General features: G+C 41.5%; 1 protein-coding gene across 2 annotated transcripts in view; it reads right to left on the minus strand.

The window, feature by feature from the left end:
• Positions 1–27,356, minus strand: part of OOSP1 (oocyte secreted protein 1) — a 61,242-nt gene that overhangs the window by 12,668 nt on the left and 21,218 nt on the right. The gene's annotated exons all lie outside the window — the stretch shown is intronic.

Raw genomic sequence — 27,356 nt, forward strand, 5'->3', positions numbered from 1 at the left:
ATGAAGACAGCATCCCACTAAAATATAACAGGTCTTAGGGATAAACAAGTCACAAAACGTGGTCTTCATACCATTGCTTCATCCCCTAAAAATATCCACATATTACCCATCCTTCAAAGAAACTATTTAATGAACCTATATATAAAAACAAAATCAATAAAAGATCTCATCATCCAATTTTCCAACATCAAATTTTTATACAAATGGAATCATAAGAATGTATCTATGATATTTATGTGAAGAGGTGTAGAACATGTTCTATGGCTCTTGTTCAACTGAAACTGCTTTAATCAAGTCCTTGTTTTCATTTTTTTGTTTGTTTTTGGTGTCTGAGGGCCTGGCACTATGCTCAGCACTTTATTGCTATTAAAGACACTTAATCCTTTCCCCTAAACCATGAAGCAATTATTATTATCCTCACTTTACAGACAAGCAGGAGGGGATAAAACCCCAGACCTGCTTTGAGATGCTGCTGGGTTTGCACCTGGCAGTCTTCACGGCCACATTGGGTGTAGCCCTGCTACGGAGGCAGGAGGTAGGGACGTGGAGGGGCCAGGCCCACGAGGAGAGTCAGTGAAGAGACATCTTGATCTAAAGTCCCAGAGTGAGCGGAAGGAGCTCTCCTGTGAAGTTTTGGAAATGACATTTCTCTCCTCTGGCACCCACTCAAGGACACCAACTATAACTCAACTATGTCCTCTTTCTTGTTATATCTGGCCTCCTTCTGTTTCAGAGAGAGCCACTGAGGCCCCTACACCTGCATCTTTTATGAAACTGTTTCCAATGCAACAGTAGCCTCAGCCCAAATGGCACAACATGTCATTTTCTTGACAACTTGCATTGCTTTGGTAGAGCCTGGGATGCTGTGCTAAGGATTCTGAGGATTTCAGCAGAAAATAGTACTAGGACTGATGGTGAAGGACCCCACAGGGCTGGCGAATAGGGCTGACCACCATCCCTCACTCACCCAGGGGTAGGACCCCCTCCCCAATACAGAGACTGAGTCCCTCAACCCCTCGGTGCCTCCAGTGCATGGCACAGTGCTTGGTATAGAGCAGGGGAGCAACAAATACTGGAAAGAAAGGACTAGAGCCCTCACTCAAGGCCCAGGGGCTCATAACTTTCCTGCTGCCCCTGAAGCATGTCCAAAAGACAAACAGATGTGCTGGTGCCTCCAGAGAAATTCCAAGTCTCTATGGTCTGGCTCACATTTGGCACCTCTGAATCATCAAGGTTTCTGACACTGAGGGCTGAGGAGCTGGTACTGAGCCTCTCGCTATACTTGGGAAACCCTGAGACTTTTGGGGTACAGGTTGGAGAAGTTTCTTCTGCAGTTTCCTGGGAGCTATGACTGAGCTCTGGGGAGGTGAGCTGTGGCCTAGGACATCTACAAGGATGTTTACGGCACCAAAGGACCAGGAAAACTAAAGGCCCATCCTGATGTCCACAGCCTGGCAGCCTCCTACTCAATAAGAAAAGGAGGGACCCCATGTCAGATGTTAAACACCAATGCAAGGGACAGACAGAACCCAAAGGACCAACCCCTCCCTCACAGAAGGTGACTCAAGGGCCAGGAAGAGGCTGTTCACTGAAGCTTCTCTGCAGAGGGAAGAATGGCCCAAGGTCCTATGAGCTTTTGTTGTTGACGTATATGGAGGTTTTACTTTTCCAGTTTAAAAAAAACAAAACAGAACAGTTGGCGAGGTAGAAAATCTGTGGGCTTTGGTGCTAGGCCATGTTGGGTTTTGGTTTCAATCTCACACCTTCTAGCTCTCAGGCAGACCACGCTGACCTTTCTGACCCCAAAGCCCCCAAATGTGCAGGTGAGCTGTCCCTTCTCTGCCTGCGTAACTTAAATAAGGTGGTGGGAGCGTACAGCCCATGTGTCAGGCACTTTTCTCTGGCAAAGGCAAGGAACAGTGATGTCCCTTTGTAGATGGAAAGACTAAGAAACAAGATCATCCACGCCACCTTTAGCATCCCAGGGACCAAGTCTTTGACCTGCAAGATCTCTGACAGTGACATTCTTGGGAGCCCTGTCAGGTACAACCCGGCCCAGCGGCCTCCATCCCACAGATTTGCGGCTGGGACAGGGGCAAAGAAGACCCAGATTGGGTTCAGGAGATGCTACTCTCATCCTGGCCATGTCTCCCCTTCACTGGGACAGCCAGGACCATCCTTTCTCTCTGCCCAAGCAGAGGGGACCAGATCTGGCCAATCTGGGCTACTCTCAGCTCAGCGGGGTGCGAGGCATGAGGTGACAATAGCAGTGCAAGCAGATTTTTCTGGGGGACAGCCACTTGGGTCTTGGAGATTCTCCTACCACAGGAGTCAGGCTCTCAGGTTTGGCCAGCTTGGCCCCTCTGCTGGAATCGTCCCCTACCGCTCCAGGGCCTTGACACAGACCTCTCCCTTCTTAGCCTCAGGTCTCCTCCCTGACCACAGGTCCCCAGGCAGAGGCCTCGGTGGGACAGGATGTCATAGGAGAGATAATGCAGGCTTTATCTCTCCTATGTAGTGGCCACCTACTACCCCTGGGCAGCAAAGCTGGGGGTCTCATACTCATTTCTCTCAGCCTTGATGCTTCCCTCTATAACAAAGGAGAGCCCCTCCCAGGTGTCCTGGGACCCAGAGCTTTCTGTGGGGCCAGGCACTGCAGCTGCTTCTGTTCCCAAGTTTCAAACCACCTCCATGGAACTGCCCTTGGACCCAGCGTGCACCTTTGACCCCCAGCACCAGCCCATGTGGAGTGGGCTGGGCCCTGCCCAGGATGCCCCTGCAGAGAGGTCACAGCAAGGAACAGTTCTGTAGCCCTATTTCTGCTGTGTGGGGTAGTGAGCGGGGAGAGGAGAAAGGGAAGATGGGGGGCAGGGAGTGTCTCACCACGCAGCCTTTGCCTTTGCCACTGCCCAGCCTGAAACAGCAACTTGCTGTTCAGAGGAGCCAGCAGGAGACTGGGAGGATGGGGACAACCTTCCCTCTGCACAGGAGAGAAGGGACTTGGGGGACAGATATGACAACCTCAGACATGTCTAGGTAAGAGGAGAGAAGAACCTCATTCAGGGTAGGCTGCAGAGACTCCGCTCTGGGTGGGAATATTTATACCACAGAAACTGGCAATTGCTATAGAGCAGAGCTGTTTTTGCTCCTTTCCAAGAGCCAGCTAAAAATATTTACCAGCACACCACTTCTTGGGGACATGGGGTGTTAGCCCAGGCAGTCAGCCTGGGCTAGGCAGACCAGCCTCAAGGCCCACTGAGGTGCCGGGAAAATCACCATGGTGGTGGCTCTCTTGTCCAGCTGATCATCACAGGGAAAACCCACTACTTCAATCAGCTGAAGCAGAAAGGGGTCAAAGTGCCCTGCTGCACCAGAGATCTCCTTGCCCATCAAATTCAAGAAGGGGACCTCCAAGTGGGCCCAGTCAGGGCCCCAGGATACGGTCAGCCCAGCAGATGCCAGGCCAAGCCCCACTCAGGGACCTGCACACCACATGTTCTGCCCTCTAAGGATGAAACCTGGCCTTGGCAAAGTCCCACCTTTTGCTTCCCTGGGACCCACATGGACGCTTATTATCTTGGAAGGAAGGTCAGCACAACACCCTACACCCCCAGCACCTTCTTGGGGAGACCCCACAGGATCACTGTCCCCTAGGAAACACCAGGTCCCAAGAGGCCAGAGACCGTGCCTGTCTACCCCACTTGCTCAGACATGACACCTGCCCTCCCTCATGACTGCACACACCTTAGAGCTTGCCAGGGGGGTCTGTGACCACCTGCCATGGGTCTCCCCTGGCTGGGGACACTCTTGCTGGGGAGGACCCATTTAGAAGGTGGGTACAGATGGGTAAGTCTGCTCCATGCATCTGTTCCAGGAAGGAAAGCTCCACGGGAGAGGACTCGCGTCTGGGGTCACGAGTTTCCAAATGCCCTCGGTGGACACACTGTGGGCTCTGGGCACACAGAGAATGTGCTGAAGGGCAGAATCCATCACCCGCATCTTCCCTGATCTTCACCGCACACCCACCCCACCTGGGTATGCACCCTCTGCACAGTGCCAAGCACCTGCCCAGCCCAGGCCAAGTGCAGGTGCCCCGCCAAGCCCCATCCCCCAAGAATAGTCCTAAAGTCAGCCTTGGTCCCCAAGCTGTAGCAGAAGGCTGGGGGCAGCTGAGCCTCCACCCATCTGGGGTGAAGATCCAGGAGTGCAGGGATCCTCCAGGAGCCTCATCAGCTCCGGGGCCAGCTCACTGCAGGCCTGGGAGGACCAGGTTTCAGGCAGGGACCATGAAATGCTCCAGGACCATGGTGCATGGGGGAGGGGGAGCAGCACCCTCTGGACCCCCTCCATGCACTCCCCAGCTCCTGCCCAGAGTCAGCTGCCCTGCATTTTTGTATCTGCAACTTCATGGTGTATAAAAGTAGGCGAGAAGAGTGGATGTAGGAATGAAGACTTGTTCGGAAAATTAAAGCCTAGCAACCAGGCTTTCCTGGACAGTGAGTGACAATCTGTGGTCCTTCACCTTCTAATTGGAAGTATCAGGTCGATTTTTTTTTTTTTTCATCTGAGAGAGGGAACAATTTTCTGATAAAATCTATCATTTGAGTTAGGTCCAAGTGGAACATAATTAGAATAACCTAGAAGTCACAAAAATGGATAAGCATGAGGGAAAAAAAAAGTAACTGTTGCTAATTAGCTAACCCTCACTCGAGAAAATACTTTCAGTAAGGTATTAGAAGGAGTCGGGGTCCTCAGGAGATCCTGAAAACTCACTAATCAGACAAACAACCACACACAAATACTCTATGACCCAGCAGTTAAATAAACTCCTAGTCATTCACTCCAGGCAAACACAGATTGATTATGTTTATATACAATGTACATAAATGTTTATATCAGCATTATTCCTAAGAGCCAAAAAATGAAAACAGCCCAAATGTCTCTAAGTGGGGGGAGAATTAAACTACGGTCCATCCGTGCCATGGACTACTACTTATCAATACAAACTAAACTGTTGAGACATGCGACAATTCCTTAGAGGACTCTAAAGGAATTATGCTGAATGAAAACAGCCAAGTCCAAAAAATTCCATATACCAAGTCCATTCATAGAACATTCTCCAGATGACAAAACTTCACAAATGGAGAACAGATTTGTGGCTGACAAAGACTGAGGACTTGGGAGGAGGGAGGAGTGGCAGGATTGGGCTAGGAGGACAGTGGATGTGGCTCTGAACGGGCAATGTGGGGCATCCTTATTGCAACACCCATGGCCTGTAATTTGGCTATATCAGTATCTCCGTGTAATACTGCATTAGTATCACAGTTGTGTATAAAGTTAGCATTGGGCAAAGCTGAGTAAATGGCATACCTAAGCTCTATTACGTTTTACAACTGCATGTGAATCTACGATTATCTAAAATATATTTTTAAAAGATGTAAAAAGGATTAGCAATAAAATAAATCATCTGTGAGCACCAAACCTAGGTGAAAATGAGAAGAAAGAAAAGTCTTCACTGTTCTAAGGAAGGCTTTTCTTAACCTGACAGCCTTCCTAGAGACCAATTGAGCAAGAGGGAGTCAGTTTCCAGACCTGCACAGCCTGTGGCCTCAGATTCAATTCCTAGGTAGGAAAACAAAGAAAAAATAAAACCTTAACATGGGGACTTGAAACAGCCTGAACTGGAGAAATTCTAGCAATTATTCCTTGTAGTTGGCTTTTTAAATAGTTCCTGATAAAGGAAAAAAGCATCACACCTACACACAAGCCCACGCACAGCAGGGCTGGGTCACCTTGTTGCACAGGCACCGTGGCAAGAACATAGAACCTTCCACTGCAACTCCAACATTTCAACATCAGAAACTGATAGTCCAAGTATTCAGGGTGACCAACTATTCCCGTCAGCTTAGGACAGGAGATTTTCAGGACTAACTCAGGAACGTACTGAAAAAACACAGACCATGTGTGGCCCCTCACTGAGGAAGAGCGGACTGCTTTGCTAAGCCCCCTTAGAATCCAAACCATCAAATATAGAGCTATTTTTATGCACTAAGGTCTATTTTACTAAAACAGAAGAACTTAGAAACTTCTGCTCTCCAAGTCTCAAGTTGTACCTGACCAGTCTTCAGCATAGGCCCACAGGAAGCAATGAAGGAGAAAGAGCCCCCTTAACCCCAGGAATGTCCTCATTTTCCCAGACTGGAAAGCAAATCTCACTCAGGAATCAGGAAGGTAGGGAGAATAGACAACCTTATATGCCCCAGCAGCCGAAGCCACACTCAGATGTAAGTGATTAACTACAACTTCGGCCAGCACATGCGTGCCATAAATATACTATCAATTCATTGTAGAAAACTTAACACTTTTTATTCAAACATCAAAGAACAAGAGCAAAGGGAAAGCAGACATGTAGTATCTGAGCACAGTAGAAGACTCTCTTCACTGGCCTTAGAATCCAAATTATCCAATAGACAGATATGTTTATGCACTAGGACTTATTTTAGTAAAACTCCCTATCATCCTGAGACAACTGTCTCTCTATCTGAACTCTAAATAAATAACTGTAAAATATATAATTGTCCTGTGTACCTCTGAAGGCCAAGCCCTGAGAACGTGGAGATGGAAACGCTGAATTCACCTACCTTCACCTTATTCCCTCAACCAACCTCTAAACAGGGGCTCTCAACTTTATAGACATCAGAATCACCTGGAGCTTTTATTGAAACACAGCTGAGTCCCATTCAGTTTTATGGGTAAGATTGAGGTGAAACTGAAAATTTCTTTTCCTTATAAATTTATTGATTTGATTTGAGAATATTAGGGATATACATTTCTTGTTTACACACTTTGGTTTTTGTACAAATTGAGTCAAAGTTATAAGTGTGCCCTTCACCAAGATAGTATGCAAAATACCCGATAGTTTTGAATTTGCCCTTCTCTTTCTTCCCCCTCCCCCAGCTTGATTGTCCTTGAGATTTACTTCCGAATGTTCATCTGTTAGTTCCAATTTGGTTTGGGGCACACTTAGAAGAACAGTTTCCAGTTCCCTCCAAATTGTCACAAAAGATACTAGATTAGCATTTTTATGGCTGAGTAAGACTCCATTGTATGCATATACCACATTGTATTAATCCATTAACGTACTGAGAATTTATTTCTCTTAAGTTCTCAGGTGATGCAAATACTAACCTTCCAGGAACCACACCTGGAGAGTCACTGGTCTAAGGGGCTGTGCATTTAAGAGTAGATGTGGTGCTGATGCCCATTCACAGCATTGCTTGCGTCTCAGACTTGAAGGAGCATACGCGTCACCTGAGGACCTTGTTACAATGCAGATTCTAACTTAGAAAACCCAGGATGAGGTCTGAACTTCATTTCTAACAAATTCTCTAACAAAAAGGATGCTGGCCTGTAGGCTACATTTCCAGTAGCAAGACCTGAAAATACTTTATGCATATTTAGATTCCTTTCTTCAAAACAGAAGATGCCAACTTAAAATGAGAAATTCAAAATCTCAACTACAAAAAGAGCTTAGATAAATGTTTGGATATAAAAAGCATTCTGCATTCTGATTTTTTTTTCCCCCTCTCCATCACCAGTTACTAGAATTCAGCAACTATGTGCTTTTTTTAAATTTATTTCCAATTAATACAAGGGTGCAAATTTTTAGATTATGTAGTTTTCATGTCCAGGGTAAAGTTCCAGTTGTAAAAGAGTGCCTCACCCAGGGGGCGTGTTATAAACCCTTACAATGTGCACATTAGGTGAGATTCGCATCACATGCCCTCCCTCCTTCCACCAGACATCCTCCCCACCATCTCCCTGCCCCTGTACTAGATTATATTTGTGTTTTATTGTTCATATCAGCATCTAATTGTTTACACATTGGTTACACATTAGTATTGTGTACATTGGACATTTATTTTTCTATTCTTCTGATACTTTACTAAGAAGACTGGTGTTTCAGATCCATCCAGGTAAATGTAAAAGACATAAAGTCTCCATCTTTTTAATGGCTGAATAGTATTCCATAGTATTCATATACCACAGTTTGTCGATCCATTCATGGGTTGATAGGCACTTAGATTGCTTCCATGACTTGAAAGAGTATTTTCACCAAAATATATATTGAGCTTCAATGAATATTCTGGTGAAAATGTCTTTGTGGTTAAATGATTTTTGTTCTTCTGGGTAGATACCTAACAATGGGATTGCAAGATCAAATGAAAGGTCTGTTTTTAGTTCTTTGAGGATTCTCAATACTTCTTTCCAAAAAGGTGTATTAGTTTTCTATGTGCTATTTTAATAGAACATGGAAAGTAGAAGCTTATAGAAAGTAGACGCTTACAGTGGAAGTTTACTAGAAATTTATTTAGTCTTATCAGGAAAGACTAGATAAATACATTTAACTATCGTTGGTATTATCTGACTTTTGCCATTACAATTTACAGTCTGTTTTAAAATTTGTAAAAGATCAGTAAGTGATAAGCTCTTCAAAGGTAAGGATCATGCCCATGAATTTTTGTATTTTGAAAGCTTGGCAAACCGGGTGTCCCGTATATTAATAACATATCTTAGGGGGAAAAAATACTTAAATTTTGGGAGCAAAATGGTTTTTAAGAATGAGGCTGCATAAAAAATAGGGTGCAGTTGCTTGCACCTCTAATCCTAGCACTTGGGACTTGGAGACCAGCCTGAGCAATAGCAAGACTCACTCACCCACCATCTTTACAAAAAAAAATTAAAAATTAGCTGGCCATGGTAGTATGTGCCTGTAGTCCCAGCTCTTGATAACCTATTAAACAAATTTCAAGAGATTCTAGAAATATGTTGTCTCAGACCAATTACTATTTTCAAGCAAAAATTACAACACATTGTGACCATGTTCTCAAAATAGTTTTCTTAATTTAATAAAAAGGATTCTGTTTATTATAATTTATTATCCCACAATGGAGGATTTGGTGAGAGGCTGAGAGTTTTGAACAAGAATAACACAATAATGTCTTATTCTTTAAACAAAATTAGAAGTTATAGCTATTAAAGAAAGACCTAATAACAACCTGAGCATGAAATTCAATCCCAGAATGATAGCTCTTAAAACTTTGTATTGCTTTGTATTTCTTTTTTATGTCTTTTGAAAATTCCTATGTCTCATGAAGGAGAGAAATGGAGGGAGAAGGGAGAGGAGGGGAGAGGTTTGATAGAGGGAGGGTAAACAGGGGGACCCCGTACGTATGGAGCATATTGCAAGGGTACAAGTCAAATCTATGTAGAACATAAATGTCCTAACACAATAATCAAGTAAATGAGGTGAAAACTATATTAATTAGTTTGATATAAACACTCCAAATTGTATAAAAAATCAACACATTGTACCCCACAAATGCATAAATGTATTCATGATCCATGGGTATATGACTTAATAAAAGGAAAAAAAATAAAATTCTTGTGTCTCACCTGAGTCCTCTATTTATACTCTATGGAGCAGAATGTCCATCATTCCCCTTCCTGCTCAACACTGATTCCTGAATACAGAGCAGGTCCTATATAAGATGACAAAGTAAAAACACCTACAAAGGCCAACATTTATGTACCCAACTTGGTATTTTATGACCTCCCAAAAAGTATTCAGAGCAAGTGAAAACAGGTAAGGTATAAACCTTCCACTCAGCCCTGAATGGCCCACAGTTCAGCAGCAGGTAGGGGGGTTATGCAAGCAGGGAATATTCAGTTCTCTCTCTTGTACCCTCTGTCACATCACGTTTGGCATTGACAGGAGGAATAATTACCAATCTTCATTCATTTTTCATCCTACAACTTTTTTACTTGACTATGAAGATTTCACTTTACAACATTCAGAAATGGCCACTTTTTATTGTAGCCCAATTCACAATTGCCAAGACATAGAAGCAATCCAAGTGCCCATGTACCCATGACTGGATTAACAAACTGTGGTATATGTACACCATTGAATACTATTCAGCCATAAGAAAAGATGTAGACTTTACATTTTTATGTTTACCTGCATGGAATTGAAACACATTCTTCTTAGTAAAATATCTCAAGAATGGAAAAAAAATCCAATGTACTCAATACTAATAGGAAACCAATATAAGAAAAACACAAACACAAGTATAGTTTAGAAAGGTGAAGAGGAGAGAGGGGGAGGGAGGAGGAGGGAGAGTGATTGGCAGGATCTCACCTAATGTGTATAATGTGAGGGTGTTCAGCACGCCCCCTGGGGGAAGGGCTTGAGACAACTTGAACTTTACCTTAGAAATGAAAACAATGTAACCTAAACATTTGTACCCTCATATTAATCTGAAATAATTTTTAAAAAAGAACTGAACATTTGAGTCCAAAAATCAGCGATTGTAACAAGAAGGAGGGGTTGATCATTTCAGGACTTGCCAGTTCAGAACATATTCTTCTTAGGTTTCATAAAGGGACCAAATATGTTATGTCTGGGAAGGGGCCTCTGAAGAAATTATATGAGCTAAACCATTTGGATTTTATTACCAAGTCCATCTCAAACGAAGTCAAACATATGCAAGACTTGTTTGTTTGGTTTTATTTTGTAATCTTTAGGAGACAATGCTGCTCCTATTCTTAAAATCTGGACTATCCCAAAACTTCATCTGCTATGAAGCTCAAATCTGGGAGTTATAACAAACTTATGTCCTAAACTTATCTTTGTATATTTTAGCTGGTTCCAGTCCCATAGGTATGAGCTCAAAAAGTCTTCTCCATCTTTTGAAAACATCCCCGAATCTTGGGTCTTATCAATATCAAACATCAGCTGCTTATGAACTTTTTTCTACAGCAAATGCCTTTTTACGGGCAACAGAATCACTCACTTCAAAGACATTTTAATCTTCCCTTTTATCTTTCAAATTAGTTTGTATCCTTGGACATCCAGCAATACCAAAAAATAACCCAGTTTAATGATGTTATATGGTATTTTATTTATTTTTGCAAGGTTTTTTTTTCTTCTTTTGCAGTTTTTGCCCAGGGGTGGATTTGAACCCACCACCTCCAGCATATGGAGCTGGCACCCTACCCCTTTGAGCCACAGGCACTGCCCAATTTTTGCAAGTTTTTATTTTTTTATTATATTTTATTATTAAATCATAGCTGTGGACATTAATGTGATCATGGGGCACCATACACTGGTTTTATAGACCATTTGACATATCTTCATCACACTGGTCAACATAGCCTTCCTGACAATAAGCCTTCCTTAGTTATTGTGTTAAGACATATATATTCTACATTTACTAAGTTTCACATGTACCCTTGTAAGATGCACCATAGGTGTAAACCCACCAATCACCCTCCCTCCGCCCATCCTCCCCTCTCCCTCCCCTCCCTCTCCCCCTTCCCCATATTCTTAGGTTATAACTGGGTTATAGGTTTCATGTGAAAGCCATAAATTAGTTTCATAGTAGGGCTGAGTACATTGGATACTTTTTTTTCCATTTTTGAGATACTTTACTAAGAAGAATATGTTCTAGCTCCATCCATGTAAACATGGAAGAGGTAAAGTCTCCATCTTTCTTTAAGGTTGCATAATATTCCATGGTGTACATTTTTATCTATTGCAATCCCTTTTAAGATGCCTTTGAGAAAAGCCCATTGGTATTGTTCATTTTCAATGTGGCCACAAATCCATGCATAAAAGTTGACATATTTTATTGTATATCTCTATTTATTGCATTTCTAATTTAGCTAAGTTTAAAATAATTAAATTAAAATTAAAGCTGCTCGGGTTACCAGTTATTATTAATCTTGCTTTTGATAGGTATTTAAAAGCCAACTATTGAAAAGTGGTCCTAAGCAGTGTGTAGCTTACTTGGAAGCAAGTTAGTAGAAATTAAAAACATAAGAATCATAGAGATATCAGAAAGGTGAATGAACAAGACTTCACTTTAGATGCCCCCAACAAAATTATTCCATAATATAAGTTGAAAGGAATGGATTAGACTCAATCAGCATGCCACCCACCAGTTATTCAGACACATCCTCCAGATCTGAACCATGTCAGCAGCCTCCCCATTCTTGATCCCAAAGGTTCCTGTGTCACCTGGACCAGTTGCACAAAACACTCTGAAAGTTGTGATCATATCTACCTACACCCTTTTCACATTTTCCTTTCACTGAGATGTTATCATTTTTAAATTTAGAAGCCACATGATCTTTGGAGGAATCTCCAGTGTATGCTCTGTGGTCGTGATTTAAGTGCAATCACTTTCTCGGGTCTAACAGGAGGATTCCCAAGTACAGGACACAGTTCTCTCAGAGTCCAAACTGGCCATTGAGCTTTTGTCTCCAACTGGATGGTCCTTTCTTGCCTAGAGTTCAAGTCATGCCCTGCTCATGTAATTGCCACATGTCTTCTGCTCAAGCATTAGAGATAATCAGAATCTTCTGTTTATATATCCCAGGGCTGCGACAGAGAATTTGCATTTTTAACAAATCCCCAAGTGATGCTGATGTTGCCACTTGGGGGGCGCCACACTTTGGGAACTACAGCATTGAAGGTTAGCCTGTGGACATCACCCACTTCACTTTTGCTAAAGATGTTCTAGAGATGATGCTTCCGTTTGATTTGACATGATATAACATACTCTATTCACACCTCAGAAGTGTGGTGTGTTTAAGGCTACTGAGTAATATACACCTAAGTGTGGCATCAGATGTAAGATCACTTCAATCCTCTCAGCTTCTCTCAACTTCCGGTTACTTGAGGTATTCCTAACCTGAAGTCTAGCATGATGAAGACCTTTATGGCATTAGCTTCTACTTGTTTCCTTGATTTGAACACATTCTGGGTGGGCAGTATCCAGGAATAAGAGTGGCCTTGTGGAATTTGGCAGATGATAGTCCAAGAGGGTGGTTTCTTAATGACTATGAGTCACTGGGCTTACCGGATAGTTGCTTGGGTTTGATTATTCATCCCCCAAAGCTAAGAACGGGTGGCTCTAATAAGCCCTATATATTCTCTTTGGATCTAGTTAATACTGTTAAACAACTGATGAGCTCACATCATTATCTTCTTTCTCATAAAGACATACTGAGGGTTGTCGAATCTAATGGTTCTCCTTCCTTTTGTCTTCTATTTCTTCCCCCATCACCTTGCCCCACCTGCTCTTCCCTGACACCTCACCCACTCTTTTACTTCACACTCACATTACCACATGCAATCAACTATTTACCCTCAACTCATGGCCTCTCCTCCCCTCCAGAACACTCTTAGGTAAATGTTCTTAACTATTCCTTGGACCAGTCCTCTCTTTAATATTCCAGAGCTTCCCCCACAGTCATCTTGGTGATGGGTCGACTCCAACTGGTATCCAATCTCCCAGAAAAAAACTTAACCCAGAGTCCACATGTCTCATAACTACTTGTCTAAGGACTTCAGGATGGACATTCATGAATGTTTCTGTTGTAGTTTGCATAACTTGTCCTCAAATACTTTATGCAGACCGTATAGGTTCTGGAGATAAGGCACTTAAGCTCAGAGAAGAAGTCAATGTTTCACTGATACGATCACACAGCTGTATAAACTTTGTTCAGTGCCCTGAAAGATAAGTTGTGGAAGCTATTGATGCATATAAGAACTGGGGTCATGTGAGAAGGACAGGAAAGATTTTAAGATTTTTAATCTTAAAAAAAAAAATCTTAAATCAGGGATAATATGGTTTTTGGATGAAGGGGATGAGGAAGAGAGTGACTACACCAGTCAGGGAAAATGGCATGTTCAAGCCCTGATGCCAGAAGTGGTTCTCCGTGTTGCTATGTTATTGAAAGATCACACACATGACTTAAGTTTAGAAAGGTTGGAAACAGTGACATGAGATAAAGCTTGAATTGTAGTGATAGGCAGAGCACAGAGCTGGAGGACCAAGCATTTATCTCGACACCCCCACCCCAACTGCATTCTCTCTGATGAAAAACAAAAAACAAAAAACAGAAGCTATAAGAATGTAGGCAGGAGCCTACTTGATAAGAAATTGGAAGGTCAGTAGTGAAAATGAGAATGTTGTCCCAGGCACACCTTCGCTGCTAGCACTCCCCCCCGCCTGCAAGGGCAGATTCAGATCCAGGCCCTGCTCTCAGGATTAATGTCCCACATTTAAGCCCTGACTTCTTTCTGAGTCAGGAGCCTCCCTTTTCTAAGAACAACAGGAAACTTGCCCATGCTTCGGGCTGGGTCATGGAGTCAGAAAACAGTATGAAAGGGATCCATCTCAATCAAGTGTGTTAAAAGTCTCCACTGTTTATGCTCATGTAATCTACTTCAAACCTTGCCTGACTTCTTCTGACCACTGTCAGTCCACAAATCTAAACAGGAAAAAATCCGGTGAACAAGACTTCTGCTCTCACCAGGCATAGTGCATGCCTGTATTCCCACCTACTGAAAGCTGAGGGTCCCCCAGGAGTTGGAAAGTTATAGGTTACAGTAAGGTATAAAGACACTAGCCCAGTTGACAGAGAAAAAAAAAATTTTTTTTTCATTAAAAAAAAAAGATTTCTATCATGGTCTGATTTTTGTTTTAGTGCCAGCCTAATTTCTTATAAATTTTATACTTCGTCCAATTACTTTCTAGATTTCTCTGTCTCTCTCTGTTCCCTCCCTCTCCAATCTGGAATATGGGAAGATTGTGTCCATTACATATGAAAGACTTTTACATATAAAAGTCAAAGAATAACAAGAAGAAATGGGAAGTTCAAAGGAAACTAAATGTGGACATCCTTGCAAAGGTAAATTACCCAATTGAAAATTTTATTCTTCAGTTCTAAGAAAAACTCTGTGATAAAACATTATCTAGCTTGCAAAGGCTTTTGTTGAATTTCCTATCTGTTGAAAATAAGGGCATTCCCAGATCTTTTATTTACTGAAATCCTGAAACTTGAGGTCTTAAAACTTCCCCTTTTGCAGCAAAGTGACTAATAGCAACTTTCTATTAGTTAACATTTTTCTGTTAATATCTCCTATAGCAAATTGATAGTTCTAATTACAGTTAGTCAAGAAAAAATAAACAAAAAAAACTCTAAACTCTGTATCAGTAAGGGCCATACTGGCAGACAAGATTTTCCCTGTTCCCTTCCCAAAAGGAAAGTCCATGTGTTCTTCCGGCACTCAGCTCATTTCTGTGTGACTCTTCCCACTCCTGGGCACGAGAGAAATGTGTGCCAGACAGTGAGGAGAATACAGCAGTAAACAAACGTTACCTTCATAGATCCTGCATTCTAGTGGCAGAGTCTGGAATCATAAAACAGAATTTCCAAGATATGTTATCAGTTTAGCTCCAAAAAAAGACAAAACTTTAACAAAGATTAAGCAAAGATAAAACCAAGGATGTGGGAAAGATGTCACTTTTGGATATGGTGCTCAATGCAGTCCTTCTAATTAGGTGGCATGAGTCAAGACATTTAAGGTGAGCATGACCAGGACAGATGTCAATGTGAAGACCAAGAAACAGAATGACAGTCTGGTGCGTGTGATGCTGGCCACAGAGGATGGCTATTAAATGGTTAGGACATAAATACTAAGTTGACTGGACTTTGCTACTTAACCAATAGAACTGTCAGGTATTTCTTTTATCCCAGGGATACCAAGTGGGATTTGGGCTGTGGCGGCTCCTCTGAGTGGGGTGGTAGAGGTATTTTGGGCTGTAGGGCTCAGCCAGTCAGCCAGAAGTCTTCGAGCGCAGCGGTGGGCCCGGGTGGAAGCACCCTGAGCAAGGCTCCCATCCAGAAGGAGAGTTAAAGGACAGAAATTTAGCAAGTAACCTGGTGGATTAGAGCTGCATCAAGAGAGAAGACTGAAGAACGCACATCAACCTCACTGAGGCGAGCTGCAAACCCAAGGATACAAACAAAAGGTACAAAATCCATCACCAAGTGGACGGGAGTCCCCTCCCCCATGAGAACAGCTCGGAGTGCCCCACAAACAAACAAGCAGAGTTCAAAGGTCCTCCCACTACACTCCACAGGACAGACCCTCTAAAAACTGGACCTACCTCCCCTATTAGGGTGCCACGGCATTCTCCTACCAGGCATAAAACTGTATATTCTCTACCTGCAATTTTGAGCTCCCAGCACTCCCCTCCACTCTCACTCTGAGGTCTGGAGGCCTGTCCCCCAGGAGTCCAGATTCTTGGATGATTTCTTGAGGGCCTAGACTGTAGCTGGTCAGTGCTGATGCTGCAACATGGGAGTGAGGAGAGGACGGTCGGCTGAGAGGGAACCACACGGGAGCTGCGGTGCCCCGAGGTGCAGAGCAGCACCCATTTTTGGCAACAATAGGGCTCACTCCTGGATATTCTGAAGTCACACCCCCTGTCTCCCTGGGCAACAAGAGGAGGCCGGGCATCTTCTCAGGTGGCAACCACTGTGGAACAGATCTGGGACGGAAACACATGCCCCATGAGTAAAGGGTTTGCCTGAGGTGGTACCAGCTTGGGTGGAGCACGGGGACTAGAAAACGCACGTGCAGAGATGGGCAATTCCCAGGGTGGGGCAGACCTAGGGGACCACTTTACTGAGCCTAAGATGCACCGGGGCCCTCAGAGGATCGTCAGCCTATAGACAAAGAAAGGCAGGAGGCTAGAACTGACAGCTAACCGAATACAAAACTCCAAGAGCAAAGACAGGGTCGGAGGCACAGACTTTGGGAACTCAAAACAGCTTCTCTTCTGCAGGGGAATTTAGCAGGGACAAAAACAAATTCCCGCAAAGTTGTTCTGTTCTATCAGTAACATCAATCAAGGGTAGGGCTGGAACTGAGTGAACAGCCCCCAGCCTCCATCAAGCACCCGAGGTTGTCAGGTCTCACCTCCCCCTGCTGGATAAAGGCAGAGGGCAGCGGCCTGGCTGAGCAGATACAGATTTCCTTGTGATTCAGGCAGGTGCAAATTCCTGGAGTATCTGTTCACTACAGGCAACTGGGTCACAGCCCTGTGGGGCTATCAGTGACTGGGTGTGACAGAGGTGCAAGTTGCAGAAGGAGGCATCAACCTTCTCAGACTAGTCTATTTGCTGGATGGATCCTCCTGACTTCACAGAGCACCAGAGTTAGTCATATCTGAGTTGTCACCAGACCCCTGTGAGCCAGTTGCCGGAGACCTTTTAAATTCTACCACCTGAGACAGGTGCTGACTGAAACAATTGATTTGGACCTTTTGAACTGAGCCAATCACCCGAGGACTATTCAAGTGGTGCCCTGGGTGTGTGGTTGTAAGATTTGATTTTCCTTTTCCACTTGTTGCCGGGGGTGTGTGTGTGACTTAATTGCTGGTATTTCTCCACAGCTGAGACTTCAACCCAGAGTAACTGTCTCACTAGGGTCAGACAGACACCAGCTGAAAACAAGACAGAACCACTTAGCCCCACCACACCAAACGGGTCCCCAGTTTCTCAGGCCATAGCACTGTATGGGTCCTCGACAAAGTTCCAGGGGAAAAATCAAACAGTATAAAAAAATCAAGGGGCAGAATCAGCAGAAAAATTCTGGTAACATGAATAACCAGAATAGATCAACCCCCCCCCCACCAGGAAAGATGTGGCAGATGTAATTGAAGATCCCATTCATAAACAGCTGGCCGAGGTGTCAGAAATCGAATTCAGAATTTGGATTGCAAACAAGATTAATAGAATAGAGGAAATTTTGGAATTAGAAATTCGAGGAGCAATTCAAAAGTCTGAATTAGAAATTCGAGGACAAATTCAAAAGTTGTCTCAAGAATTTAACAAATTTAAAGACAAAACCACTAAAGATTTTGACACGCTGAAGCAAGAATTTGCACCCCTCAAAGATCTGAAAAATACAGTAGAATCCCTCAGTAACAGAGTGGAACAAGCAGAAGAAAGGATCTCTGACATTGAAGACAAAGCCTTTGAACGCTCTCAAACTCTCAAAGAGGAAGAGAAATGGAGAGCAAAATGGATCATTCTCTCAGAGAGCTCTGGGATAATTTGCAGAAGGCTAATATCCACCTCATTGAAATCCCTGAAAGTGATGAAGGGGCCTAGCAAGGCACAGAGGCCCTTCTCCATGAAATTATGAAAGAGAATTTTCCAGATATGCCAAGAGAATCAGAAATTCAGACAGTAGACAGTATCAGAAAACCAGCACAACTCAATGCAAATAAGACATCCCCCAGGCATATCATAATTAACTTCACTAAAGTTAATATGAAGGAGAAAATTCTGAAAGCAGCCAGATGTAAGAAATCCATTACCTACAAAGGGAAGAATATTAGAATGAGTGCAGATCTCTCTGCTGAAACTTTTCAAGCCAGAACAGGGTGGTCATTGATTTTTAATCTCCTAAAGCAAAATAACATTCAACCCCAGATCCTGTATCCAGCTAAACTGAATTTCATTTACGATGGATAAATTAAATACTTTAATGACATTCATATGTTGAAGAAATTTGCCATAACCAAACCACCTCTTCAGAATATTCTCAGACCTATCCTCCATAATGACCAGCCCAATCCTCAACCACAAAAGTAAACTCACTCAGAAACTTTTGATCAAACTTCAACTTCCACAGTGGTGAAAGGATAAAAAAAAGTCCACTGGACTTTTTTTTACCAGACTTATCAATATTCTCCATTAATGTGAATGGCTTAAACTGTCCTCTAAAGAGGCACAGGTTAGATGACTAGATACAAAAACTCAGGCCAGATATTTGCTGCATACAAGAGTCACATCTTACATTAAAAGACAAATATAGACTCAGGGTGAAAGGATGGTCGTCCATATTTCAGGCAAATGGTAATCAGAAAAAGCAGGTCTTGCAATTCTATTTGCAGACACAATAGGCTTCAAACCAACAAAAGTAGGGAAGGATAAGAATGCTTACTTCATATTTCTTAAGGGTAATACCCAATACGATGAGATTTCAATTATTAATATCTATGCACCCAAGCAGAATGCACCTCAATTTATAAGAGAAACTCTAACAGACATGAGCAACTTGATTTCTTCCAGCTCCATAATAGTCGCAGATTTCAACACTCCTTCAGCAGTATTGGATAGATCCTCCAATAAGAAGCTGAGCAAAGAATTTTTAGATTTAAACCTAACCATCCAACATTTGGATTTAGCAGACATCTACAGAACATTTCATCCCAACAAAACTGAATACACATACTTCTCATCAGCCCACGGAACATACTCCAAAATCGACCACATTTTAGTCACAAGTCTAACCTCAGTAAATTTAAAGGAATAGAAATTATTCCTTGCATCTTCTCAAACCACCATGGAATAAAAGTTGAACTCAGTAACAACAGGAATCTGCACACTCATACAAATACATAGAAGTTAAATAACCTTATGATGAATAATAGCTGGATCAGAGATAAGATTAAGAAGGAAATTGCCAAATTTTTGGAACAAAATGACAATGAAGACACGAATGATCAGAACCTCTGGGATACTGCAAAGGCAGTCCTAAGAGGGAAATTTATAGCACCGCAACCTTTCCTCAAGAGAACGGAAAGAGAGGAAGTTAACAACTTAATGGGACATCTCAAGCAACTGGAAAAGGAAAAACATTCCAACCCCAAACCCAGTAGGAAAAAAAAAAATACCCAAAATTAGAGCAGAATTAAATAAAATTGAAAACAAAAGAATTATACAACAGATCAATAAATCAAAAGGCTGGGTTTTTGAAAAGGTCAATAAAATAGATAAACCTTTGGCTAACCTAACCAGGAAAAAAAGAGTAAAATCTCTAATCTCATACATCAGAAATGACAAAGACGAAATAACAACAGACTCCTCAGAAATTCAAAAAATCCTTAATGAATATTACAAGAAACTTTATTCTCAGAAATACGAAAATCTGAAGAAAATTGACCAATACTTAAAAGCACATCACCTTCCAAGATTTAGCCAGAATCAAGTGGAAATGTTGAACATGCCAATATCAAGTTCTGATATAGCATCAACGATACAAAATCTCCCTAAAAGGAAAAGCCCGGGACCAGATGGCTTCACGTCAGAATTCTACCAAACCTTTAAAGAAAAATTAGTACCTATATTACTCAACCTACATTTTGTTCCAAAATGTACAAAAAGAAGGAAGACTACCCAACATGTTCTATGAAACAAACATCATCCTGATCCCCAAACCACGAAAAGACCCAACAAGGAAAGAAAATTATAGACCAATATCATTAATGAATATAGACGCAAAAAATATTCAACAAGATCCTAACAAACAGAATCCAGCAACACATCAAACAAATTATGCATCATGACCAAGTCAGTTTTATCCCAGGGTCTCAAGGCTGGTTCAATACACGTAAATCTATAAGTATAATTCAGCACATAAACAAATTAAAAAACAAAGACCATATGATTCTCTCAATTCATGCAGAAAAAGCATTTGATAATATCCAACATCCCTTCATCGTCAGAACACTTAAGAAAATTGGTATAGAAGGGACATTTCTCAAACCGATAGAGGCCATCTTCAGCAAACCCGCAGCCAATATCGTATTGAATGGAGTTAAATTGAAATCATTTCCACTCAGATCAGGAACCAGACAAGGCTGCCCATTGTCTCCACTGCTCTTTAACATTGTAATGGAAGTTTTAGCCAACGCAATTAGGGTCAGAAGAGATCAAACTTTCGCTCTTCGCAGATGATATAATTGTATATCTGGAAAACACCAGGGATTCTACTACAAAACTCTTAGAAGTGATCAAGGAATACAGCAGCATCTCAGGTTACAAAATCAACATTGATAAATCAAAAGCCTTTATATATACCAACAATAGTTAAGCTGAAAAAACAGTTAAGGACTCTATTCCATTCACATTAGTGCCAAAGAAGATGAAATATTTGGGAGTTTATCTAACAAAGGACGTGAAAGATCTCTATAAAGAGAACTATAAAACTCTAAGAAAAGAAATAGTTGAAAATGTTAACCAATGGAAAAACATACTATGCTCGTGGCTGGGAAGAATCAACATTGTTAAAATGTCCATACTACCCAAAGCAATATACAATCTTAATGCAATCCCTATTAAAGCTCCACTGTCATACTTTAAAGATCTTGAAGAAATAATAATTAGTTTTATATGGAATCAGAAAAAAACTCGAATAGCCAAGACATTACTCAGAAATAAAAACAAAGCAGGAGGAATCATGCTACCAGACCTCAGAGTATACTATAAAATGATTGTGATCAAAACAGGTCACAAAAACAGAGAAGTAGATGTCTGGAACAGAATAGAGAACCAATAGATGAATTCAGCTACTTACTGTTATTTGATCTTTGACAAGCCAATTAAAAATATTCAGTGGGGGAAAGATTCCCTATTTAACAAATGGTGCTGGGTGAACTGGCTGGCAACCTGTAGAAGACTGAAACTGGACCCACACCTTTCACCATTAACTAAGATAGACTCTCACAGGATTAAAGATTTAAACTTAAGACATGAGACTATAAAAATACTAGAAGAGAGTGCAGGGAAAACCCTTGAAGAAATCAGTCTGGGCAAAGTATTTTATGAGTAGGACCCCCTGGGCAATTGAAGCAGCTTCAAAAATACACTACTGGGACCTGATCAAACTAAAAAGCTTCTGCACAGCCAAGAACACATTAAGTAAAGCAAGCAGACAGCCCTCAGAATGGGAGAAGATATTTGCAGGTTATGTCTCTGACAAAGATTTAATAACCAGAATCCACAGAAAATTCAAACATATAAGCAAGAAAAGAACAAGTGATCCCATCGCAGGCTGGGCAAGGGACTTGAACAGAAACTTCTCTGAAGAAGACAGGCTCACGGCCTACAGACGTATGAAAAAATGCTCATCATCTTTAATCATCAGAGAAATGCAAATCAAAACTACTTTGAGATATCATCTAACTCCAATAAGATTGGCCCATATCACAAAATCCCAAGACCACAGATGTTGACGTGGATGTGGAGAAAAGGGAACAGTTCTACACTGCTGGTGGGAATGCAAATTAATACATTCCTTTTGGAAAGATGTTTGGAGAACACTTAGAGATCTAAAAATAGATCTGCCATTCAATCCTATAATTCTTCTACTAGGTATATACCCAGAAGACCAAAAATCACATTATAACGAAGATATTTGTACCAGAATGTCTATTGCAGCCCAATTGATAATTGCTAAGTCATGGAAAAAGCCCAACTGCCCCTTGATCCATGAATGGATTAATAAATTGTAATATATGTACAGCATGAAATATTACGCAGTCTTAAAGAAAGATGGAGACTTTACCTCTTTCATGTTTACATGGATGGAGCTGGAACGTGTTCTTCTTAGTAAAGTATCTTGAGAATGGAAGAAAAAGTATCCAATGTACTCAGCCCTACTATGAAACTAATTTATGGCTTTCACATGAAACCTATAACCCAGTTATAACCTAAGAATAGGGGGAAGGGGAGAGGGAGGGGAGGGAGGGGGGAGGATGGTGGAGGGAAGGTGATTGGTGGGATTACACCTGTGGTGCATCTTACAAGGGAACATGTGAAATTTAGTAAATGTAGAATATAAATGTCTTAACACAATAACTAAGGAAGGCTTATTGCCAGGAAGGCTATGTTAACCAGTGTGATGAAAATATGTCAAACAGTCTATAAAACCAGTGCCCCATGATCACATTAAAGTACACAGCTGTGGTTTAATAATAAGAAAAAAAAAAGAATTACGGTCAGTATTTTTTTTTTTAAAGCCAGAGTCTCACCCTGTCACCCTCAGTAGAGTCTCATAGCTGACAGCAACCTCAAACTCTTGGGTTCAAGTAATTCTTTTGCCTCAGCCTCCCAAGTAGCTGGGACTACAGGTGCCCACCACAATGCCTGGCTATTTTTAGAGACAGAGTCTTGCTCTTGCTCAGGCTGGTCTGAAGTCCTGAGCTCAAGCAATCCACCTGCCTTGGCCTCCCAGAGAGCTAGGATTACAGGTGTGAGCCACCATGCCCAGTCCAGATGTTCTGTATTTTTATAGCAATGGTTATCAGTAAGGGGGTAGCAGGTCCTCTCTTCCCCAGTTCCATACCTTATGATCCCAATAGTACTAAAGCAGCAGTTCCGTGTTTCAGCCTCAGCTTGCCTGTCACGTGACATCCCTCTGAGAAATTTACCAGCTAGATGTTATTGCAACAACCTAGGCAGGAGACAATGAGCACCTGAAGTGTGAGGCTAGGAATCAAGAGGAGCAGGTTCAAGAATTGTTTTATAAAAGTAGAATCAAATATTGTGTGATTGAAAATGACAGGATCTATAAATGTGAGAAACCTCCATTTTTAATACAGGAGATTTAATTAGGTAAGCATAAAATATAAATAACCAATCATAGTCATAACCAGTTTGTAAATATCACCCTTCCCCATGGTCAATCCATTCATTAATTGATGGACATTCTGGTTACTCCCACAGTGTGCCTATTGTAATGCTGCAATGAACATGGGAGCGCAGACACCTCCTCAACATGCTGATTTCACTTCCTCATTGTGTACCCAGTAGTGGGATTGCTGGACCACGTGATAATTCTATTTTTAATTTTTTTTGCGACCCTCCATGCAACATATAGTAACAGCATATTGAGTCCCCCTTTTCTCCACATCCTCGCCAATATCTATCTATCTTTTATCTTTTTGATAACAGCCAGCCTACCAGGTGTGAGGTGATATCTCATTCAGTTTTAATTTGCTCTTCTTTCACAGTTAGGGATGTGGAGCACTTTCTCAGGTATCTGTTGGCCACTTGCATGCCCTCTTTTGAGGAATGTCTACATACATCCTTTGTCCATTTGTAATAGGGTTGGTTTATTGTTATTGAGTAATTTGACTTCCTTGTATATTTTTTGTATTAGCCCTTGATTTAATGTGTAATTCACAAATATTTTCCTCCAATCTATGTGTTGTCTCTTCACTCTGCTGATCATTTCCTTAACTGTGCAGAAGCTTTTTATTTTGGTGCAACCCAATTCACCTATTTTTGCTTTCCTTGCCTGTGCTTTTGGAGTCATACCCAAGACATCACTGTGCAGTGGTACATATGCACGATGGAACACTACTGGGCCTTAAAATAAAACAGGAATTTCTATCATTTTGGCAACACAGATGATCCTACATGATATTATGTCAAATGAAATAAGCCAGACATAGGGAGACAAACACTGTTAGATTTCACTTACATATAGAATCTTAAAAAGTCAAAAATCATAGGAGAAGAGACTAGAACGGTGATTACCAGAACCCAGGGACATTGGCATATGGGTATAAAGTTCTCGTTAGATATGAGAAGTTCTGGCATTCTACTGCACAGCACAGTGACTCTAGTTAGCAATAATGCACAGTCTCCCACAAGCATATGGGAGGGACTTATTTTAAGACCCTCATGGATACCAAAATCCATGATGTTCAAGTCCCTTATACAATATGGTATAGGACAGTTGACCCATCACATCCACCACTTGTACATAGCTGGATCCAACCAGCCATGGTTGAGGAAACAACGTGAAAGCAGGTGAAACTAGTTTTGCAATTTTCAATTTCTCTCAGGAGTTCTTAGGTCAGCAGGACAATTAAATTCTCTGCCATGGTGCCCTCCCTACCCAGGTGCTCAGCATCCCAGTCCTGAAGAGAGAAAGTACAGTCTCCAAGTTACAAACATCCAACTCTTGTCCAAATAGCAGCTATTAAAGGTAACAGGTAAATATACCTATTCCAACTTAGTTACTAATTCAACTTAAGAATAAACCTATAGAATCTACCTCATTCGTAACCTGGGGACTGCTTGTAATACGGACCTAGCAGTTTTATACAATTGACAATAATGACTGAAGGGATGATTCACCTGTTCAGTAAGTGAGGCGGGGTCTCAATAATCCTCAATCATCTATTAAAGGTGAGGCTCCATGACTCACTAACCCTGAATTAAGAGCTACATGTGACAATTTAATAGGCACTTTTACAGACTTAAACAATGCACAGTTCTAGGACCTTTAAACAGCACATTCTGCTTATGTTTCCCATTTATCTACAGCAGCTGATCATAAAACAGCAAGTTATAGGAAGCTGAGCTACTAGGCCTTCTCTAATGTGGTCTGGAATGTGGTTAACTACCAACATCTGAGGGCGACTTTGGCTGTTATAACACAGAAGGTAGCCTGCATCTCATAGCCTCCTGCTTCTCAGAGTGGCCTTGGCTCAGGGTTTGATGAAATGAAGAGCTTTCTCCCATTAGGGTGGCTGTGCCTCCTTGTTTCCATGATGTGGACTATTTCAAAAAGCCAGAAAGGTATAAGAAAGTGGCTGGAACATCTCTTTCTCTCCTCCTTCCCCCGTCCCCAGAGGTAACCTTGGGGCACGTTTTGTGTTTATTATTCCTCTGTAAGATTTATAGTTTTACATATTTCTGGATGCGTAAGTATCAAATGTCCATGCCTACAGCATACTTGGTTTTGTCTCAGCATACTTGGTTTTGTCTATCTTTGTTCATGTTTGCTTTTGATGCTTTATCATATAACAATTTATAATCTGTGCCACAGGACACTTAAGTTGCCAAGAGTCACTAGTTTTCATCATGTCACTATTTCCATTCTTGTACACAACTCTGGCTCCTGCACCTGTGTGTCTCTAAGGCATAGATAGAATTGGATGGTGCAAGAGCACGTATGTGCACACTCACATACACATGTCTACTATTTCCTAGACATTTGGGAATTATTTGCTGAAGTTGTCTTATCCTGAGTTTTTCTGTGTCCTCAACCAACACTTATTTTCAGGGAACTCAACTTTTTGCCAGTGGTGCTCCTGGATTTTAATGAACTGTTCTATGATTACTAATGAGATTACGTTTTATTACATTTCATCTTTGGTAAATAGCCTATTTATAGCCGTTGCCCACTTTTCTTTCTTGTTATTTCAAGAGATGTAGGGGGTCCGAGTTTAATAATCCCTCATCCCTCTCACCCTCCCCTCTGTTGAGTTTCCCATGTCCATTACACCATTCTGAATGTCTTACCTCCTGCATAGAAGAAAGAACATAAGGCCTTTATCTTTCTGTTCCTGAGTTAATTCACTTAGACCAGTGTTTTCAACTGTTTTTATCTCACAACACATTTGAACCATAGTTAAACTTCTGGGGCACACTTAAATCATACTGATGAAAAACAGAGTAAAAAAGAATATACTTACCGTGCTTTAAACTTCTTTTTGAAAATAATTTAATTAATGATCATTAAAAATGTTTGCAGCACACTTAAGATCCTCTCTTGGCACACCTGTTGAAAATCACTGACTTAGAGTTATTTCCAGTTCCATCCGTGTTGCTGTAAAAGATACAATTTTGTTCTTTCTTGGGGCTAATACTCCATGGTGTGTATGTACCAGATTTTCTTTATCCACTCAACAGTTGATGGGCCCTTAGGTTGATTCCTCGTCTTTTATAACTACGACTTGTGCTCTGATAAACTTATAAGTGCAGGTATCTTATGTACATGTGTGTTTGTGTAGAAAGGAGGTGCCAAAAAATGTATACCCATTTCAAGAAAAAAAAAACTGTATGAAAATTGTAATGCTCAATATAGACTGATAACAAAAAATGAATCCAAGTCATGTCTGAGCACCTCTTGTAATGGCAGAGGTCAAGTGTGATTTGAGTATTACAATTTTAATACAGTTTTTTTTCCTTTTTAAAAATGTGGATACATTTTTCTGTACCCTTTGCGTTTCTGAGGCCAGACATCATCCTTCAGTATCTCAAATCACGTGTTAAATGAAAAATTGTATAAATATAGTAGAAGAGCCATAGTTGATCATCTCCCTACGTTGATCATCTTCTTAAATTGACCTAATTTTCAAAGACTAAACATGCACCACATGTACGTTTCAGTACAGCAGCCCTAGTTCCTCATGTTAACCACCTCTGTGTGTTGACTAGTTTTTACTTACAGAGGTTCTACTGTATTCTTATGGTACTTACTTTAAAATACAAATGTTGGGTTCTGTCCAAACTCACCGTCTTCCCTGAGCATCCAACCCACCTAGACAGCCCCCCTCATCTCCTACCACACTCTTTTGTCTTTTGCTGCATTTATAATACTCTACCACCTATTATGATGTGATGTCACTCTCTGCCCCCCTAGAGTAGACCATGGAAGGGACTCCGGTCTATTTTGTTCACTGATATGTCCCTAATATCTGCAGCAGAGCTTATCATGTCAAAATCCCCTGATAACTACCTAATTGGTAGAGTGTCCACTATGAGGCTTTGGCAGAGAATGAATGTGTGAGTGCTTTTCACGTGTTGTTTTTTAATTATTTCAAAATATTAGGGGATACATGTGT

Source organism: Nycticebus coucang, chromosome 14, assembly GCF_027406575.1.
Source record: "Nycticebus coucang isolate mNycCou1 chromosome 14, mNycCou1.pri, whole genome shotgun sequence".
Lineage (NCBI taxonomy): Eukaryota > Metazoa > Chordata > Mammalia > Primates > Lorisidae > Nycticebus > Nycticebus coucang.